The sequence below is a fragment of the Balearica regulorum genome, chromosome 1 (genome assembly GCF_011004875.1).
Source record: "Balearica regulorum gibbericeps isolate bBalReg1 chromosome 1, bBalReg1.pri, whole genome shotgun sequence".
NCBI lineage: Eukaryota > Metazoa > Chordata > Aves > Gruiformes > Gruidae > Balearica > Balearica regulorum.
Window position 1 is genome coordinate 29,891,725 of NC_046184.1, and position 21,373 is coordinate 29,913,097.

The window sequence follows — 21,373 nt, forward strand, 5'->3', positions numbered from 1 at the left end:
GATGATGCAAGGTAAGAGAGAAAACTTCAGTCATGCTCAAAATACGGAAAAGTCAGCTCAATCCCAGAATTTGGTTTCTGTTGTAATTTATGATTATATAATGCTCTTCCATTATATTGTAATTGGACAGGTCAAACCTGCAGATTAATTCACAAATAAATTAATTCCCTAACTGCAAACAGTTGAAACTTGCTACACACTTATCATTTGTATTAAACTTGCATACAAATTCATAGATTCATGTAGTCATTAAAATGATGTGAACAACCAAACACTGTGTCTCACAATGCCTTTAGACCTCCATTTTACTACACAAATATGTCACCTTTAAGATTCATTTGTGGTCCATAATTTTTCCATATGAAATGTCAGCCTTATTTTTAACCTAGGAGATGGATGGATGGATGGAAGGAAGGAAGGAAGGAAGGAAGGAAGGAAGGAAGGAAGGAAGACAGATGTACAGATCAATTTATTTCTACAAATTCTTTTTCCAAAAATGTCAAAGTTGCATCACGCAAAATATCTGGCATCAGCTATACAGTTGGGGGCTGATCCTTGAAAAGGTCTAATCCTTTCTGGAAGGCACTCTGCAAATGACAGGTCTCTTTCAATGACATGGAGAGAGCAGTGCTGCACACTTGGCATCATCAAAAGCTCTCCAAACAAGAGTTTGAACAACTGTGCTGGCCAAGGGAAAGTACAGGGGAAGGAGGCTGACTTGTGCACCTTTATCCATTCAGCTGTTACTAGCAAGGCAAAGAGACTGTTTTTACAGATTTGCCCTAGGAAATACTATGCACCTAAAGTGCATATTTTCCCTCATCTCAAAACTAAGAAATAAATTTCTCTCCAACTGATAGGTGACAACCACCTACATTTTTACAAGGGCAAGTAGTAACAGAACAAGGGGTAATGAGTTTAAACTAAAAGAGGGTAGATTTAGATTAGATCTAAGGAAAAAATTCTTCACTGTGAGGGTGGTGAGGCACTGGAACAGGTTGCCCAGAGAAGTTGTGGATGCCCCTCCCTGGAAGTGCTCAAGGCCAGGTTGGATGGGGCTTTGGGCAACCTGGTCTGGTGGAGGGTGTCCCTGCCCATGGCAGGGGGTTGGAACTAGATGATCTTTGAGGTCCCTTCCAACCCAACCCATTCTAGGATTCTATAATTTTAATTATCGTTCCAAGAACAATGTTAGAATGAGATCTCCAATCACCAGTTCTCAGTTCTAATCCAAAGCAATCTATTTGTTGTGATTGCATCATAATAAACTCAGTTTTGCAGCCTTTTCTCGGGCCTTAGTAAGATAAATTCCCACTGATTTCTTCTTTGAGTAACCATGTTTTAGACATAACTTTTAATATTTTTTAAACGCGCTGGCATCACTTCTCTAATGTAAGGGAAAATAAAGTGTGAAATGGATTGTCAAATTCATTTAAGGACCTACTAACCCTGGAATGCTAGGTGTGTTAAAGGCTTCGAAACATTTTATACCCTTCAAAAAAAAAAAAAAAAAACCAACCAAAACCCAAAAACAAACCCAGAAACTATGACCTCACACTCTGAGTCCATTTTTTATGGTCACTGATACAAGTAAAAGAAAATCCTTCCAATACATTATCCATGTCTGCTACACTTCCGTTCTCACTTACAACTTCAGAGACTAGAGAAGAATTAAAACGTTGTGAGTGAAATTCTGACCACACTGAGCCAACAGATGATTTGTCATTGATTCAGTAAGATCATCAATCCTTTGGATTTTTTGTAGCTTCAGCGGCTGTTTTCTTAGTTACCTGGTTGTGCTGGAATATTCACGTTAAATCCACACAAGTGTATTACAAGTGAGAGTTTTCTTAAAATAAAATTTAGACCAAGCTTCTGCAATTAGTCACTATTTGTTTGTATTTTTACATAATCATGTACTCACATGTCTTATGAACTCTATCGCCATTGACACAGTATTTCCAAAAACTGGAAAAATTAGACACTTGCTGTCTTCCATAGAAAATACTAAAGATTTCCATTTTTAAAGAATTTGTTATTGGTTTTGTTGTATCAGATGTTTAAACAAACACTCTGGTTTTAGGTATTGTACTTTAATGGTCAAGCTACTGATATCTGAGTATGTTTTAAAGCTCTAAGTAAGGAAATAGTGTCATGCCTATTTCCCAGAGACACAAAACCTTCCCATTCAAGCCTCCCATATTTTTAGGCCTTTCAGTTTCATTTAGTGACTCCTAGACTGAGCTGAACAACTCATGGTCTGAGAAGAAATCTAGAAAGTTATTCAGCTCTGTTTCAAAAGTAATTAAAATGATGAAGCATAAACAATGAGCTGTCATATGGGAAGATTATGGTGGAGCTGAAAATTGAACTTGGTTCTCCTGGGTCTCAAGCTAACCACACTAACGTCTTATCCTCTGTTCTACTCTACCCAAGGCAGCTTCCAACAAAATAAGGAAGAAACTTCTCTGAGAGTTTAAAAAGTGTTAGAGCAACTAAATGCCACCTTGGCAAGCTTAGAACTTTGCAAAAAAATTACTCAAGCTGAATGCCTGCCAAAACTCACCTAAATACAAGTGGTCTAATTAAGGCACTGGTCAAGTGCTTTTCCCATGGATTGTTTACTAGATAATGCACCAGAGGCAATCAGAGGTGTAGGTTCCTGGTGATTAGGAAAACTGTGTCATTTGCATAATTTTTACTCAGAGGTCCTATTTTTTAATATCTAATTTTGCAAATACAGCCTTATGCCTGCCTTCATTCACAACACGTGTAGGCTTCCAACCAGCCTCACGCCAAGACATGGTTCTGCCATGAACCAAGTTGTTCCATACCTGGAAGAATTCTTCTGCAGGGGAACATAATCCCAAACACCCATCTACTCTTCAAGCAAGAATGATGCAGGAGCACCGTGCGTGGGAGTTAGCCATCTGCATCAGATTGCCACAACTACCATGTGTTTTCACTTGGTGATCCGGGAAGAGCACAGCATTTTGTGGATATCTGAGAGGGCACAAGAGGCTGTTAACATGGCTTAGACTTTGTCTTTGTAGATCAAACAGCAAACTTGTTTGGCTTGCCCTGAAACACAGGCTAAATTACAAAATTTTCTCAGGAAATTAAAAGGACTAAATATTTGGATTTGAAAGCTATTTCAGTCTTAGCCTTTATATTCCATCAGCATGGTGTCTCCATAATCTTTCTCCTTTTTTTTTTTTTTTTTTGTCTCCCTTAGGCTAAAATATTTTGTGCATCCAGCTGAGGAATGTGGCTGGGCAGTGGGGAATTCTGCATGAGGAAAAGAAAAGTTTTTCCCTCAAATGCCAGTTCATTTTAAGTGCTTCCATACTCCCTTCCTTCATAGGAGCAAGATACTTTGCTGTTCACGATGGCTCCTCACAACATAGGGCTCCCCTGTCCTGTTTTCTGCCCTCTCTGATGTTTGATCTGTGTTTGTTTACAGTAAATCATACCATATAGTGTATGTTTTATATAAAATAATCCAATGGCTGTGTGGCTGGGGCGGGGGGGGGGGGGGGGGGGGGGCGATACCACAGATGGTGAGGTGGAACCAGAGGAAGGGAGGGAAAGATAGAAAGAAACTGCACTTTCTTCGAGTGGGGCTGTGCTTGCTCACTTGGAAGAAGCTTTGGGTTTGCAGGATGGAGAAGGTAGGAGGGAGTCAGCACAATCCAGGGGAAGCTTGAAAGGAGCAGGGCACAGAAACGGTGTCAACCTCAGGGGTGCTGGAAAGCAGGAAGCTTCCTAGGGAATGCAGAGAAGCCCCTGCAAAGGGAACTCCTGGAAGTTGCTGGGTTGGAAAGCACACCTGGAAGAAAAGACTTGTCCTGCAAAGAGGCTGGGAGATTTGTTTTCAAATCTTGGTACTTAATGCCTCCTCCAGTTGGCTTTTAGAGAGTTAATGGGCTGTAGTTTATTAGCCTGCATTATGCCAAGGCTGGGAGCCTTCAGATGTGTTGATGTGCTCACCTCAAAGAAAATACTGACCAGTTCTACTCCCAGGCTCTGCTAATTGGGGTTCTGTCATATACTTTTTTCCTAATGTGGACAACAAGCTGTTTGTGGATTTCCGGTTGTTGCTATCTGACAACATCTGTGTAAAGGGTTTTGTTGTTTGCACTTAGAAGTGCAACACAAAATTCAGGGACTATCTTCTCTTTTTTTTTTTTTGTTTGCTTGTTTGTTTTTTGGAACAAATAAAATTTTATAAATCCCTACTGTAGACCACACTGAGATTCCAGATATTTGGCACTTGCTCTTTGTTTGCTGTTTATCTCACTTTTTGGTGGGTTGGCCCTGACTGGAGGCCAGGTGCCCCCCAAAGCCGCTCTGTCACTGCCCTCCTCAGCTGGGCAGGGGAGAGAAAATATAACGAAAGGCTCGTGGGTCAAGATAAGGACAAGGAGAGATCACTCATCAGTTACCGTCATGGGCAGAACACACTCAACGTGGGAAAATGTATTTAATTTATTACCAATCAAATCAGAGTCAAGTAATGAGAAATAAACCCAAATCTTAAAACACCTCTCCCCACCCCTCCCATCTTCCTGGGCTCAACTTCACTCCCAACTTCTCTCCCTCCTCCCCCCCCAGCAGCACAGGGGGATGAGAAATGGGGGTTGTGGTCAGTTCATCACACCTTGTCTCTGCTGCTCCTTCATCCTCAGGGGGAGGACTCCTCTCATTCTTCCCCTGCTCCAGCGTGGGGCCCCTCCCACAGGAGACAGTCCTTCACCAACTTCTCCAACGTGAGTCCTTCCCATGGGCTGCAGTTCTTCACCAACTGTTCCAGCACGGGTCTCCCCATGGGGTGCAGACCTTCAGGAGCAGACTGCTCCAGCGTGGGTCCCCCACGGGGTCGCAAGTCCTGCCGGCAAACCTGCTCCAGTGTGGGCTCCTCTCTCCACTGGGCCACAGGTCCTGCCAGGAGCTTCCTCCAGTGTGGGCTTCCCATGAGGTCACAGACTCCTGTGGGTGCATCCACCTGCTCCGGTGTGGGGTCCTCCGCAGGCTGCAGGTGGATATCTGCTCCATCGTCATCTTCCATGGGCTGCAGGGGTACAGCCTGCCTCACCATGGTCTTCTCCAGGGGCTGCAGGGGAATCTCTGCTCCAGCACCTGGAGCACCTCCTCGCCCTCCTTCTGCACTGACCTTGGTGTCTGCAGAGTTGTTCCTCTCACGTCTTCTCACTTCTCTCTACAGCTGCAATTGCTGCTGGTGTTTTTTTTCCTGTTCTTAACTGTATTATCCCAGAGGCGCTACCATCATGGGTGACGGGCTTGGCCTTGGCCAGCGGCTGGTCTGTCTTGGAGCTGGCTGGTGTTGGCTCTGTCGGACATGGGGGAAGCTTCTAGCAGCTTCTCACAGCAATCAATCACCCCTGTAGTCCCCCCAGCTACCAAAACCTTGCACCAAACCCAATGCAGCTTTGTAACCCCTGAGGACAAAGCTTCTTTTACAGGTAAAGGCAAATGTCTGAATTTCTGTTGCATTGGGACCAAATCACTGGAGTTTCATTTTGTGAACAAATGCAGTTTCACAGCTCATTGCTCAGAGAATGCACAATGGAGAGCACACAAAACAAGCAAACAAAGGGAAGAAATGTAACCATTAGTAACCCTGGTAGTACCTAACCCGTAGGGATGGCAATTGCCCTGATATAAAGCTCTCAAGGTGCACAGACAGAGATGTTCCCTCTTCAGTTAGGCAAATAGACCCAGGGACTGTTCTCTTCCTTAAGCCATCAAGAATAGATTTAGGCTTGTAAAACTTTGTCCTTTAATATCTTTGCAAGTAAACAGATGCAAGGCAAATTAAAATAGCTGAGACTGTATCTAGGCTCACTTCAGCAGGCTGTGGCTTTCCACAGGGGAGTTATACATTAGCTGAATAATGCAATTTATAAAGAGCATGAGGTGATCTGCATTTATCCACATTCAGGAAATAACTGCATAAAATGAGCCTGATTCTTCTCGCATTACCCAGTTTTCAGATGAATTCCAGTGGGATTTCTCCTTACAGCACCCTGAATGAGAATCAAAACCTGTGATTTCACATAGCGGCGATGAATCCAAATAAGCTGGTCTGACTTTCAGCGGTGATGAAAATGGGCATGCTTTTTCAGGGCATCCTATGCAGCTGCCATATATGCGTTATACAGCCACGTGACTTCAGAGAGTGTAAGGGAAGGTATTGCAATGCATGGTGCTCGTGAGAGACATGAATGGTTCCGTGTGTGCAAGCACATCTCCCGCTCCCCCACCAGGCTGGGGACTGCACAGGGATGCAAGTGGAGGTCAGGTCTGCCCTTCTCTTAGGTCCTTCCCATAGAAGGTGGATCCAGATGAGCCTCTCTCAGGGGTGACAGCAGCATTTCAGTGCAGCAGCTCAGGGTCTGGGGGAAGTCACCAGCTCTCCAAGGGTGTCTGCATGCCCCAGCAGACCTGCCAGAATTGGGAGTGACTCCTGTGGATGCTCAGAGCTGCACAAAATCTTGCTCCCATGGGAAACACCAACAATGAATGCCATAAGAACATCTTTATGGAGATCTTTTTCAGGTAGCCTTTTGCGTAGAAATACATCTGAAATACTGCAGAGGCTTTTCGTGCATAAAATGTCCATCGCACTGGTATTCACCTCATTGCCCGTGGGAATTGCTCTTTAGTATCCAAGAGCTGCTCATGAGTGGATCTATGACTGTGTTCCTATCTCCTCCTGTGAGCATTCGTATCTTTTCTCCGCTGTTAACATCTTGGTTAATTTTCCGAGGAGATTAGAAGCAAGGCCTTAGGAATGATAAATGCTACTGAAAATAAAAGGGGAGAATTAGGAAGACAGGCCCAGCACACAATATCTATTTTGCTGGGATTTGGTTCTACTGAAGAATACTTTCTCATGGATAAGAGTAACAAGTCATTGCCTTTTCCAGATGATAGGAAAGCATCATAGCTGCACTCTTCTCAGTCTCTTCTGAGTATCTGCTCTTCACTTTTTTCCAAATGAGTTCCTTGTAAAAATGTCACATCACAGCACTGCTCAAGGGCTACTTAATATTCTTCTTTTCTTAAAAGAGCCGTGTATTCCCTGACATCTGAGGTTTCTTTAATCAGCTCTGAAGATGGCCCCATCTTCCACATTGTTTTGCTTGCTAAATTAGAAGGAAACGCCCAAAAAAATCCCTAAACTGTATATTTCTCAATTGACTTGGGGAAATAACTAGCTTTGGGAACAACTTTTTAATTGCTGAGATTCTTCTGTTGCCTAAAATATCACTAAAGATAAAAGATTTGGCCTAGTCGTGTCTTTGAGAACTACTTACGAAACTAAGCGTTTTACAGAATCTGATTCACTATCTTCAAGCTAATAAGGCACCAAGCATGTCATTATGAACTTCTTGTTCATGATATGGAACATCTTCAGGCTTGAACTGGTTTTAGCGGCATTCTTCAAACAAGTAAAATACAACCAGAAAACAGAATGTTAATTTCTGTGGAAAATGTAATATTTCACAGTGTTTCACTCCAAACTGGGATAAAAATGTAAAATCAGAATTGTATTTATGCTGAAGTACCATGATTTTTTAATATTGGAACACTTAATATTTTATATAAGGACATTATAAAGTATTATATATGAAAAAATACTCTATCATATTCAAACTGCTACTCTAGCATTAATGTCTAGACTGAATCAAAATGATAGCTGAATTAAGAATTTTGTCTCATAAAAATGAGACATTTTTCTCCACATGTACTTAACCAAATTTAATCAATTTAAATAAATTCTCTGTTAAAAAGTGGAGAAACATGTTTTACTAACATTTAAAAATTATTAAAACTATAGTCAGAAGTTGTTTAATAACCAATAACCTTTCTGATCAATTTTAAAGTAAAATAATCATTGGAATACCTGCTCAGCTGCAAGTTTCAACATATATTTTGAACCTGCGAATTGACATAGGCCACAATTTTCCATGTGGACAATTTAAAATGGCGTGACTATACCTTGCCATTCCCAAAGGGGCAGGTAAGGGCAATAATTGTATTTACCATTGCTTTATGGAGCCGTGTAAGCACTGTTGAACGTGTTGTACTGATTTTAACTGTTGTTAAGGAAAAGTCAAGTTACTTTCCTTCCCTCCACAAGCACATCTGCCTTCTAGAGCTCTGGAAGGCACAACACTGCAGGTCCATTACATAGGTCTTATAAAAGCCCCCACAAACACTAAGCACGGGAGCTGTGATGTATGGATAAAAAATAAAAATGTTATAATTTGGTTATAAAAAATAAAAATGTTATAATTTTTTTTTTACTTGTTATATTTGTGTTTATGAACAGGTGGTATTCTATATATGCAATAATTTAAAGTGAAGAGGTTACTAGGTTGCTACAATAGCAGCTCCATTCTGCTAGGTATGAAAAGGAAGATAGAAAGCAAGATCCTTATAGTTTGTGGGGGATCTGTGGGCATCCCTAGGGCTTGAAAGTGCCATTTCTCAGGTATTTGAGTTCTTTTTCAGTCTGCTGTTTCTTTATATTTCTGGCATACAGAGTTTAACCCTGTGCAGCTTTGGGAACCTGTTTTTAATGAGTGATGAATAGGTTTCTAAAATTTTAATAGGTTTGTTACTTCAGGGAGGAGTGTACATGTATTTCCATATTAAAGGACATTTGAGAAGTACTGTGAGTTAAAGTGTAGCAAGAAAGACCAAAGTAGGCACTGAGTGGACAGACTTCTCTAAAGGACTTCTTTTTCTTGCTGAAGCATGAGGTCATATCAGCTTCTGTTCTTGCTTGTTGTGAGGCACTTTTAAATCATATTGGCAGTATAAAGGATGTCAGAATTATTTGGAATAGATCCCATACCTCATTGGATCTAGTCAAAAGAATAATTCTGTAACAACAACGCTGTATTTCTTCCACCCTCTACTCGTCTCCAGAGCCAAAGTATTTGTTGCATGATGCTCTCCAGCTCATTTTGCTATCAGCAATGCAGAGCCATTACAGCAATCAGATGTAATCTGCTTTATCACCAGTAAAGCAGTTGCCAGAAAAAATTCAGATTACCGTGATTTTTATACTAATTCAGTGAAAATGTCTGTGGTATTTAAAGCACGTCTTGATTTTCAGTCCCAAAGCCGTATTTTAAAGAATAAAATTTGGGTGGCTTACTTAGAAATTTTGTTTCATTGAGCAAGCGCGTACTCTGCACAAATTATGAAGGTTGAATACGAAGCATGAAGGTAGCATTTGTACTGAGTAAGTTTTGCAGCCAGGCACCTTTAGCCAAAAGCCAAACTTTTAAGCGGATTTCCTTTGCGTGTTGAACTGTTATAGAATTACCTGTGGCCAAAGAGAAAACTTTAACCGTTGAGCCTTATCTCTCAAATACGTAATGACCTCTCCTGTGCCGATGCAACCACTTGTACTGTATTCACACGACTCCCTCTGGTGGCAAACTTCTCCATCCCGAGTGCGAGATAGCATCGTCCCTCTTCTTCACCGATGCTACGCGTGGGTGAGTGCCACGCTGGTGGACTCTCAGCTCATCCTGGCGCTGGAAGCACTATTAAAGTTTCTGCTGGAGTGAAAAGATCTCTTTTTCTTACTTTTGGTTATATATCTACCAATTCAACTGAATAAACAAACTACTGTTAATTCTGCAAAATTAAAAACCATGGAAAAAAAATGTTCATTTAAACAAATATTTTGAGAAAGGAATAATATTTCTGGTTTACGTAGTTCCCTTTCACGTAGCCCACCACTATATAAGCACCTCATCAATGGTCCTGGTTTGCATCAGGGCAGGCTGCTGAGGCAAAGAGCAGCATCACAAATCCAAAATAGCGATCTGTGGCCTAAAGGAGGCAAGTGATTTGCCCAGTTTCACATGCCAACTCAGTGGCATGTTGGGAAAATTAAACCTGGATTTTCTTCTTACCTGGGGCAATTTATATCACCTGGTTATATAAAGGCATAACCTTAATGTCTACTAATTCACTTTTAGTCTCAAGGGTTTCCTTTCCCCGCCGTTGGAGACAGCATCGCCTATCTGCTGCCATCCTCGCCAGACCATCCCTCACTGCCTGCTGCCTAGACGCGTAGCAGTGGAGCCTGACAGTCTCTCTGTCACCAAAATCCTGGCAAATGCGGTAGGAATTTGATGACAGAAGACACATTATGGTCTGAGCACCCAACTTTATTGTTACCAAAATTATCTTACACAATTAAGGCACTTTCATGATGACTAAACTCCTTTATAAACATTGCATTGCAACTTTTTTTTCACTTATGACTTGTCCTTTCTTGTGCACATCTGACCTCACTCTCATCAAGCAATGCCATCGTGGCTAAAATACCAAGAGAAATTACAGATTTTAAAGAAAAAGTAATCATCATCAAACTCACCAGCTGAAAGGAAGACAAAAATATTTCTGTTTATCCTGCTGTCAAATCAACTGTGTTGTATTTGTTACATTACACAGATTAGTAACATGGGTTTTCACAAGGGCACTGTGTTGGTAAGTCACACTCCATACCCACACCGACCATGTAATTCCTTCTCGTCGTGAATAAATCATCTTAGCTGCGTACATAAAGATGATGTGCAAAACCAGCATGACTGGCCCAAAAGGTAGAAGGATACCATCTGAGGAATGAAAGGAGAATGAGCTACGAAGCATTGTAATGCGCGGTGATGTACTGGTGATTGAAACAGAGTAGTCTGCCATTAAAGATAGCGTGCATTACTGGGAGGCTGGGAGACTAAGGAGGTCTCTTATGTCACCTCTGCTAAACAGGGTCCTACTATTTTTAACATTTTAATTCAGGTTAGAATTCAGGTCTCTCTCTTTCAGACATGCACGCCTCCCTGCCTATATATACGTCCACAATATATGTGACATAATTTTCCATTGCCTCAAATGGAAATTTTTTTTTTCAGTGATTTCTTATTCCAAGGCTGTTCTTCTGAAGAAAGGTATTTCCAGTTACATGATCCTAGTGAATTCATTATGACTAAGGCTCTGGTCTTTATCCTGTAAGTACCTATGCATGAGCTTTTTGTGCTTTAATTTTATTTTTCTAGATGAATCACACCTATTGCAGCTCCCACGAAACAGAGGCATGCGGGTCCCTAGTGATGCAGAATGAGAATAATGGTGCAAATGAAACCTGAACACATCAGTCCTGCCCCTGTCTGACAGAGAAGAGCAAACCCTTGCAACATTTTTTGCCCTGTTCAGGTTTGAGGTTTGCCCTGTATTATAACTTCTTAGAGTAGACTGACAACGATAATACAAAAGAATGAGGTCTGCCAACTATAAAAATTCATCAACACTGGAGGCCATTCCCATCCCAATGTCATAACCGTTTGCTTGCATTTCTCCCTCCTGAGTTTTCTTCCTCTGCCCAAGTGAATCCTCTTTTTCTAGCTCCAGAGTGGTTCAGCTACGGCTGATGGCAGAGCTACCTAAACCAGCTAAAAACCAGCGCATTCTCCTGCTACAGGGACAGCGTGGATCCAAACACCTAGAGGCTCAGGAAATGGTAGAAATCAGAGGCTCCTGTTCCTGGGTAATGCTCCCAAATGGCAGGTGTAAGTACGACCATGTCAACTAACGAATTAAACACCAATATTGTCTGCAAAGCTTCAGGATTTTGTCTCAAGCCTTCAGTACTGGGGAACCCTAAACTGAACTATTCTGTGCAGCGTTGAGTTAGTGGCAGCACACTCTGTGAATGACATGAACCAAACAGAGAAAACACAGTAACGATGAGAATGATGCAAATCCTAAAAAATCCAGAACTTACAAGGAAGGTTATGGAAGAGTTATTGGAGGTCATGATCAGAAACTTGGGTACCTCAAAGACTGACTGCTGCTGAGTAAGAAGGATCTGTTATCCGTGTCTGTGGTGATAAAGCAAAAGATAGTTGCCTTTAATCAAAGAAAGGATAGTTAGGCTAGATATAAAGGCACATTTTCTTGCAGCAAGGTAATTATGCACTAGAACAGCTCACCTGGGGAGACAGTAGATTCTCCATCACCAGAAGTCTTGAGCAACAGGTTGGATACAGATACAAACTCATCCAGCCTGGGGCTAGCAGAGGGTTAGATGACCTCCAGCTTGCATTTTTAGTGCTGTTTTTCTAGGTGTTAGTGTTCTCAGAGCACATGTAAGTGAACCTCTGAGGTGGAAAGGCATCCAAATTCTGGATTGCAATAGGTGTTCAGAAGCAAATAGGTTCTGCACATGCCCAAGTGAAGTAGTTGCTTGCATTTAGGAGCCTGAGGAACTTTCAGACTGACCTTGCAACCATCTCCAGGATAAAGCAAGGGCAGAGATGCTTTCTGCAAAGATGTATTGGACACAAAGTTAATAGCTGAGCAGAGTAATATCCATTCATAGCATATTGGCATATGACAAGCAGGGAATTTTAGACTTCAATGAAGCACGACTAGCTAATAATAACAATTGCATAGTTATTTATGGGTGTAAATTTGCATAGGTTCCTCAGGGCCAATGAGGTCAAGAACCCAACAAACTTTCTTTTTCCCAGCTTTGCGGCAAAATCATGCAGTTACATGTGCCAAGATATACAGTTAACTCTAGACAGACAATGTCTTACCCAAGCAGCAAATGTGTACAACTCAGGTTTAAATATGGTGCAATTCAGGCATAAACTCTTTTCAATATCTGAGTAATACAAAGTACCATATCCTATCTGTTCCACCTTTTCTTCTGCTCTGCTTCTCCAGTAGCCAGTCCCGCATTTACCCTGAGAATTTCAGAAGCAGCTCCCCTCTTAAATTCTCCCCAAGTTCAACTGCCTGAACAAACAGAAACGATAACTGGTTACTGTCAGTATCATGACCTCCTTAAATATCCCTAGTTTTAAGTACAGTTTACATGGTGCATCCTTAGCACAGTATCCAGGATTACAGCACCCTTACAGTATCCAGGATTACATACATTTAACCAGCCATCAAGGGATAATGTAAGCATAGATTCACCATCCAATTCATCTGGGCTTTTATGCACACAACTCCCTGAGCCATTAGCCATTGACACACTCTTGGGTAAAAGTACTTATCAGTGGATCTAATTTTTTGTGCAGAAACACATATATCCGCACCACAGAACTAACTGTAATGAAGACACATAGAATATCATCTGGATGATACCCTTGTCCTTCTGTGATTATATTCATCAAAAAGTCATGTGGAATAGATATTAACATTGTTTATGTATTTTCTTACAGCATTCGTAGCATTTGAACTTGAACAAAGAGGCACTAAAGAAAGCCTGCAGCGTCCAACTGAACAGCGCAGCCGGGAAGAAGAAGAGTCTGGCTCTTCGCCCTGCGAGAGGTCCCGCTCGCCACCTCCGAGGAGTCTTGCAGCAGCATCAGCTAGAGCATATGCAGTACAAAATACTCCCTGCGTGAAACAAAGCAGAGGCTTAAAGAACAGACAAATAAGCATTCAAACCTGTGATATAAAGAAAGTAATTTAAATGAGAAAGGGATGGACTGAGCAGGAAATAAGACAGAGATGGTGTTACACTGCAGCTGTTCTGCTTACTGTGTGCTGAAAGCCTGTACATTGAAAAATGATTATTTCTCCTTGGGACTAAAGTACTAAACTTGTCATGTTACACCCTAGCCACTATTTCTAGCCCCAAGCCCATGTCTCTGCACTCCCACATCCCTTCACCTTCCCTTTCCTCGCTGCTGCCTGAGCTGCGAGCTGCCAGCCGGCAGGGAGAGGCACGGAGACACGACAGCAGCCGGCCAAGGCGAAGGGTCTCGCAGTAGGTTTGTGGGTGGTGGGTACAAGAGTACGAGGGTACAAGGGTACTTATCAAGGCTCTGGCTTTGTCCAGTCCCTTTTGCCAAGAGCCTGATCCCCGGGCACACTGCAGGTTGTCACCAGGATGCCGGCTTCCCTCCTCTGGGTCCTCTTCGCTGCTGGGTTTTTAGCTCGTCCTGCACACGTGGCCGTGGGTCGCAGTTGCGAGTGGGTGGCTGCTGGAGTGCCAGGGCAGAGCAAACTTCTTCTCATTAAGGTCCGTGGTCATTCCTACTAATGTAGCAATGTTATTGAGACACTTGGAGGAGGGTGATTTATTGACATATTGCAAAAGCATGTACTTTTGCAAATAGGTAGTTAAATAATTAAAGGCAATGTTTTCATTCCTGTAAACTTGCTCATTTGCTCAGGCTAGGAGAAACAATGAGTACAGAGAAGAGAAGGCTTCAACCATCTCTTTTTTCTTTATAAAAAAGTCCCATAATTAGTTTGTGAAGTTTGCAGGATCATATTTATGTACCGGCTGGTTCTGGGAATGGTCTTTGCTTGGTTTTGTGGTCAGACAGGAGCAAAATCTGCTTCCCATATGTATGTTTTTCTATCTACCAGTATAACTTCTTTCTCTAAGGTACTTCTAAATTAGTCCTTTTTTCCTCATCTTTTCTGTATTTTTCTCCAGTTTCTGGGTATTTTATTTTCCCTTTTCACTTACTGCAATATTTTTTCATGTACATTTTGAATCTAATTCTTCTTAAACTTCTTGGTGATTTAATGAAATTCATACGTCTTTGATTTCCTTCCAGAATCCTGGCCTAAAACGTATTTTCTATCCCCTCTTTGATGTTCTGCTTTAGGAGAATACTCTTTAGATGGACTATTCTTAAATGGCACCCTCTGTGGAGACTCTATTCCTTTCCGTAAGTACATTTTAAACTCCATCTTAACAGCGCGCTGTAGTATTCACCTTTAATGTCACACTGCTTATCACATCAAAGTAATGTTTGTCCATAGTGCTTCACTGAGGTGTAATGAACCGTGTATCTGACAAACAGCCAATGATTTGCATGTGAGTACACTTCAGTGTGGTCTCTCCTGACTCAAACAGAACTAGCTTTGCTTCTTTACGAAGGAGCAAACTTGGCTCGAAGCTGAAATAGCAGGATCTCTTACCAAATTTCTTGCAAGAGGATTAAAACTCTTCAGAGCACCCCGTGGGGAGATACCCTCCTGGCTCCTTCACAATCTTCATGAGGCCTGGAGAGAGCTGAGCTCCTCCAGAGCCTCGTAGACCAGCTCCTGGGTGGGAACGGCCGGGCGGAGCAGCCGTGTTAGTCGGCATTGCTTCTCCTAGCACGGGTCATACGGGCGCCTGTGCTACGACTGGTGTGGTTACCCTCCTCTCTGCTGGCGTCTCGCTGTTTTTGCATCATAGGAAAGTCAGATATTTCAGATTAGAATCTCACTGGAGGTGACTAAGTGTTTCCATAACATATGCATCCCTCAGTAGCCCGCTACCACTGTAATTTGGGATGTTTCAGCCCTACAGACTTAGTCTGAAACAGTCTCTTCCCCAGGCAAGCACCTCCCCAGTTGAAGAGTTCAGAGCACCCGGGCAAGGGCAGGACCGCCGAGCGCTGCTCCAAAGGCACCTTCAGGGCTAATTTGTTTGACAATATTTTGCTTATGCTTCCTGCTGCAAATCAAGATGACACTTAGGAAATTAATATATAAAGCCCCTCCATTGCATCACTACATCCCGTTAGCAGTTCAGAGACCAGCTGTGAACACTTGCTTGCCAAAGCCTCCTATTGACTTGGTGAAAGCACAGAACACTTAATCGGACCATATGGAGGCAGTTTTTTAACTTTTTTCCCCCCACACCTTCTCACTTTTGCCTCCCCAGCGTTGCTGGCCTTGGCTTTTTGTAACCCAGCAGAGACGCGCTCTCCTTAGGAGGACAGGGCAAATCCATCAACATCTAATGCTCTGCCCCACTTCAAGCCGTTCAAGAAGCAGCACACAACAAACGAGGCTTCATGTTGTGGTTTTCAGTGAATAAATATACATCAGAAAGGTGTCGCAGGGGCACTGCACTAAACACTGAATGTTTTGAGGGAGCAGTATATTTTTTTTTTTCTTTAGCAGAACATTTTCTGTGCACTTTTATCAGAATACACTTATGGGTAGAGATCATTTTTCAAAAATAATTACTATTGGAGCTGTTCATAGTATTAGTTTTCATAAATTCATCCAGTTATAATTAATATGTGCCTTTCAAGGACCTAAAAGGGAAGGCATTCAATATTTCTTGTCTCTAATTTTAGTATGATCTGATTTTCCTCTGGTTGCCTTTCCAAACACCTGGGGCCAGCCATATGAGTAAATTAGATTGTGCTAAAATGCATATTAATGAAGCTCAAGCAATGGTTCCCTAAAGGGACAGTAAAACTATATATAGCTCCTTTTTTCCCCCTCTCTTGGCTAATGTGCCTTTCAGCACATTTAGATCCTAGTAAAATCACACCATTTTGGAATAGCCAAAAAATACAAAGAAATTGTTAAAACAAAAACTCAGAAGCACATTTATTTGAAGTGTATAAATGATCAGGCCTTTTAGTACTTGCACTTTAAAATTATTTCCTATTAAAAATGGATTTTCTTTTAATTGACTTATCCTATGAGAAAAAAATTAATATCAAGACATTTGAGGTAGACAGAAGTGGCCTATTTGTTAATTGCCTACAGTGATCTCTGCATTTTCCTCTCCATAACAAAACGTACTGCTCATTATAATGGACAGCAGCGGAGGGTGACAACCAATTATCACGCGTGACCCTCAGTGTACGGAATGACAAGAAAAGAGCTTTGGAAAAGGACATTGGTGTAAATCCCAGTTGTCCAAGGAAGGGCCACGGCGTTATCGGGGATTGGCTACAGCAGCATTTCAGCCTGGGCCAGGATGATGGTTTTAAGTGAATCGCTGCTGGCGACGGCTCGGTTCACATCACCGAGTGCTCATAGAGCACACGCACCAGGTTCATTCAGGAGAAACTAAGCTGGAAGACACACTCCAGAGGCATGTTTAAAATGCACCCACTGCTAGCGGGCGTTCGGCTCATAGAAAGAGACTACATGAAGTCCAAAATGGAAACCTACTAAACATGTGGGCACCGGGTCCTCAGCACCACCGCTTTTAAACTAGGTGGAGGCAGAGGAGACTGCTTGGATGACTAGGGAAGCCCGGTTTATCATACCAGAAAAAATTGGTTTGGCAATTAACCAGACCAAAGGCTTAGGGAGGATGTGACTCAGTGATAAACAACAGGAAGGGAAGAGATCTACCAAGTCACAAAACAAACTGACACAAAAACAAGTGAGTATTAATTGCTCATATCCTAGAAATTAGGGGGAAGATCTAAACACAGACCTAAGGATTAGAAGGAAAATCTAAACAAAACGGAACTTTAGGAACAACCTGTCAACTGGAATAAGGGAACTCCAAATGCTTTTAAAATGCAGTTTATGGAAGGAATTTTATAATATGGCTGCTTTTAATTGTAGGGGGCAGAATCTGACAGTTTAATCTCTTAGAAAGCAATGTTTCATTCCTAAGGATTTTCAAAGCACTGATGTAAATTCTCCATATTATTATAATCAAACCACATTTTAAACAGGCCCAAGTCATTTTTTAAGTGCTTCTAAGTGTAAAAGAGGGGGGGACATAAAAATGATTTCTCAATGTAAAAAAAAAATTTGAACAAATCTTTAGGATGAGGAATAACATCTCTGTTAAACTTGAACTGGATGGAAATATTGAAAGTGGCATATTTGTTAATTGCCTACAGTGATATTTGCATTTTCCTCTTCATAAATACTGTAGTGCTCATTATAATGGATAACAATTACAAATAGTGTCTTTACAAACAATGGAATGGCCATGCAATTGCAGCTTCTGGATCTGCAAGCCAGTTAGCACCCCTGCCGACTTATGAATTTATTTTTATTGCACAATGTCAGGCGTATCAGAACAGGCAATCAAGAGCAGGGACACTCAGAATCAGTGGCTACTTCTCCAAATGTTGCCTGTCAGCCAGGGGCTTTGCCATGCATGATTTTCAATTAGAAAGAGGAGATGCAGTTTCAGGAAGCATTCATATAGTTATTCAGGTTTTCATTTTCTTCTGAGCACCCCTTCAGAGTCAACAATTGAAAATACAGGATGAGAGCTCTCTCTGTATTTAATGAAAATTTACTTTCTCCATTCTAGTTTTCTCTCCCAGTGAAATGAAATTTTTAAGCAAGCCAAAGCCTTACTTGTTAGTTTAAAAACAGCATTCAATTTTACAACTATTGAAGTTTCATTCCGAGTGTTTTATTATTCCTATTAATGGATTTCCTCCCCCACTACCTATACTGTTTCTTTCTCTACCCTCAAACACCCACCCTCTTGCTCTTCCCTTTGATGACAACCCCAGCCTCCCTGCCAGAATCATCCCTTTGCCACCGTGGGCAACGTTTGGAGCCTGTTGGTTTCCAGCACCAAGAATTGCAGGAACGAGCATCCCTGCTATTTGCCTCCATGCCCCCTCCTCTCTACTACTCATCTCCAGGAGCAGGCAAAACACGTCTGTCTTCTCCTGAGGCTGAGCAACAGTTCTTGAGGTAGGATATCCTGGTAGGAAGTGATCATTTGTTTCCATTCATTACTCTGGACACCCAGGGCATTGGCAAAGCTTGTCTCACCTATGGGCTACCCATCCTTGATGTGGATAAAACTGGAACTAACACTGGCCCCCCTCCAAGAAGTAAAGATTTTGTGAAGGTTTTCGGGTTGCTCATGACAAAATGGGTAGCCAGCTGGGAGAATGATGCACCCAGATGCAGGTGCACAGGAAACAGATGCTCTCATTCAGAAGCGGTCCATAGGTGCTACAAAGGATAACCTGTCCTTTTGGTATGTACTCTTAGGAAAGGAACACTAATTCAGAGCTCCCACAGAGTTTCCTGAGACCTCTGCTTTTATTCTGTAACCATAGGATGGTTCAATTAAGCTCTGAAAAATTAAAGTGCCAAACATTAAGTTAGTGCACATATTAATAAATGCAGAATTAAAAACTAAAGAGAGAATGGTTAGAAAGAAAGATTTGGCTAAGATATTCTGACTGCATCAGACAGTGTCTTTCTATGAAACCAATTCTCAGTCAGTAAATGCTCTTAGAAAAATTAAATCTTATGCATAAAAATATGCAGAACCTTTAAATTTTCATCTTTTATGTTTTAATTGTATGGTAAAACATTATTTTGTTAAAGTAATTTTGTGCACTTAACTTTGAAGCAGTTTTAAAAAGTCAATGACATGGTTTTAAAATATAGCACATCAAATGATATTTCCATCAACATACAGCAGTTGCCATAAACAGCCTTAATTTCCAGTCTAAATTACTGATCTAAATATATTCAGACAAATTAATGCAATGGAAAATTATAGAACTCAAACTGTGTATTTATTTATTGCAACACGTTTCACTTGCGTCTCATCTGCCATTCATACAAGGTTACTTCAAGTTTAGTAATTTTTCCCCTTTTCATGCTGAAATTGAGAGGAAGACATGTCTTCAACTGTTCATAACCGAATTGAAAAACCTATTTTGGACTAATCTCTTCACTGGAATGTTATGTCGTACATATCATACATTATAGCTTCATTTAAACTGTTACCACTGTATTCAGCTGTTCAAGACTTCAAGTAAGTGAACAATAAGTAAAATTGGCCTTTCAGGTTATGCGTGGGGTGTTTTTGAAGCAGCCAGCCCTGCAACGTGTACCGAGGAGCAGAGAATTACCAAGACACGTGCGGGTTTTTTTCGCAGTCCGTGTCCCGACGACAGCTTCGTAATCGGTTTTGGAGCCTGAACCCGAGCGCTACTGAGACTGGCTTCATGGAGAAAGGGTTGTATTCATTGAGAATAGGATTTGTAATAGCAAAAAAGGTCTTAGCTAATGATATTCCACTAATCATCTCAGGCTGGGACAATAGAAAGTAGATTAACTGCCCCAGCAAGTGTTAATGCTGAAAATCAAAAGCAGTGAGAGGTAAAATTTATTTCATAGTCCTCAAGAAGAAAAAGCTTCTTTACTACAAATTAAGACCTGGCTTCTATGAGACAGCAGACTGTCCTCTCACTCTCCAGACTATTTTAAAACTGAGTCTTTTTCTCTTCTTTTAGACATTGTAGCTTATTATGAACAAAAACCCATAATTGTTCAGTATGTCACCTTCTATTTGACAGGAGGAAATGAGGAACGATTACTGTGTCTGTGGATTTCACAGGGAGCTGGGGAAGACAATAAAAACTGAAGTGAGACTGTTTTTTGTAAGGTAAATGAAAAGAAACCATTTATGAGCAGCAGAATGAATGGCTGTCTTTGATTATTTTTTTTATTATTATTTTTTTTTGGTCTCACGATGGAATTGTGTTAGCCTCACCTTTGTTCTATTACTTCTTAAATCTCTCACCTGTCACACTTTGATATTGTGCTGGGGGCTGTGGGTGGGAACGGATACTGACAGACCGAGGACCTTCTGCCCCTGCATGCCCACACGAGCTGCAGAGAACTGCTCTGCTCAGCCCAGGGAGGAGAAGGCTTTGTGAGCAACACATGTTGTGTGCTGGCCCCTCGTAGGAACTCAACATACTTAAACACCGTTAAACTGATTGCATTGTTGGGTGTGGCTAACGCTGGTCCAACAGGTGAAAAGCTGGTCAAGGGGAGCTGAGGTAAACAGAAAGCATCATATGAAACTGGAATAAAAATACAGAAACAAATAAATTACAATTACATGTGGCAAACAGAAGTTGATTACAAAGACAGCTGAGTCAGTGCACAATCAGCTGGCTCTTCCACATCTCCTGTCACTTCTACATCACCTCTGTCCCTTCTTCCATTCACCTCATGGTCCCTTCACCTGATGAAAACTCTCTCTCTCTTTACGTCATGTCTGATATCAAGCAGGAAGAATTTGGAAAATCCCACCCAGGACTTGTGAGGACCAGGTGCCTCCAAACATCCAGATTTGCCCTGAGCACAAACTGGAATTTACAGTTCTTAAAAACTCAGAAAGTTATGGTCCATGACTTCAAGTTGAGCATTATTTACCAAAGGTTGGCTGTCCGCAATCTTTCGGAGCAATGAATGTATAGCAAATTGGGAGCCACTGTCTTGGTACACAGATAACATTATTCAGTCTAGGACAGTCCCCATCGGATGTGTGACTTTTCACAGAAAATTGGAAGAGCCACTGCTGCCAGCGCACAGGTCAGCCATGGGCACACAAACCCCATTTGTGCAGGCAGATCAAGTCACCCAGCCCCACATGTACAAAAGCTCCTTTTCCATATGCCTTGCAATTGCAAAAGTACAGGGAAAGCCATGTCCCATATGCTTTCCATGCAGTGCATCTGATTCAAACATGTAGCAGAGGAAATCTTACCTCTTCTTGGACACTGGGCAACCCTAGCAGCAGCTGCTCTGCCTTGCA

General features: G+C 41.7%; 1 protein-coding gene across 2 annotated transcripts in view; it reads left to right on the forward strand.

Moving 5' to 3' along the window:
• The window catches only part of GPR85 (G protein-coupled receptor 85), a 62,826-nt gene extending 43,084 nt beyond the window's left edge, over positions 1-19,742 (forward strand). The window contains exons 2-3 of one of the 2 annotated variants that reach the window (XR_012833821.1): positions 14,688-14,750; positions 19,613-19,742. The gene's annotated coding sequence lies outside the window, so the exon portion shown is untranslated. Of the gene's footprint in view, positions 1-14,687; positions 14,842-19,612 lie in introns of those variants that run through there. The other variant, XR_012833824.1, reaches the window with a different exon arrangement.
• Positions 19,743-21,373: the final 1,631 nt, after the last annotated feature.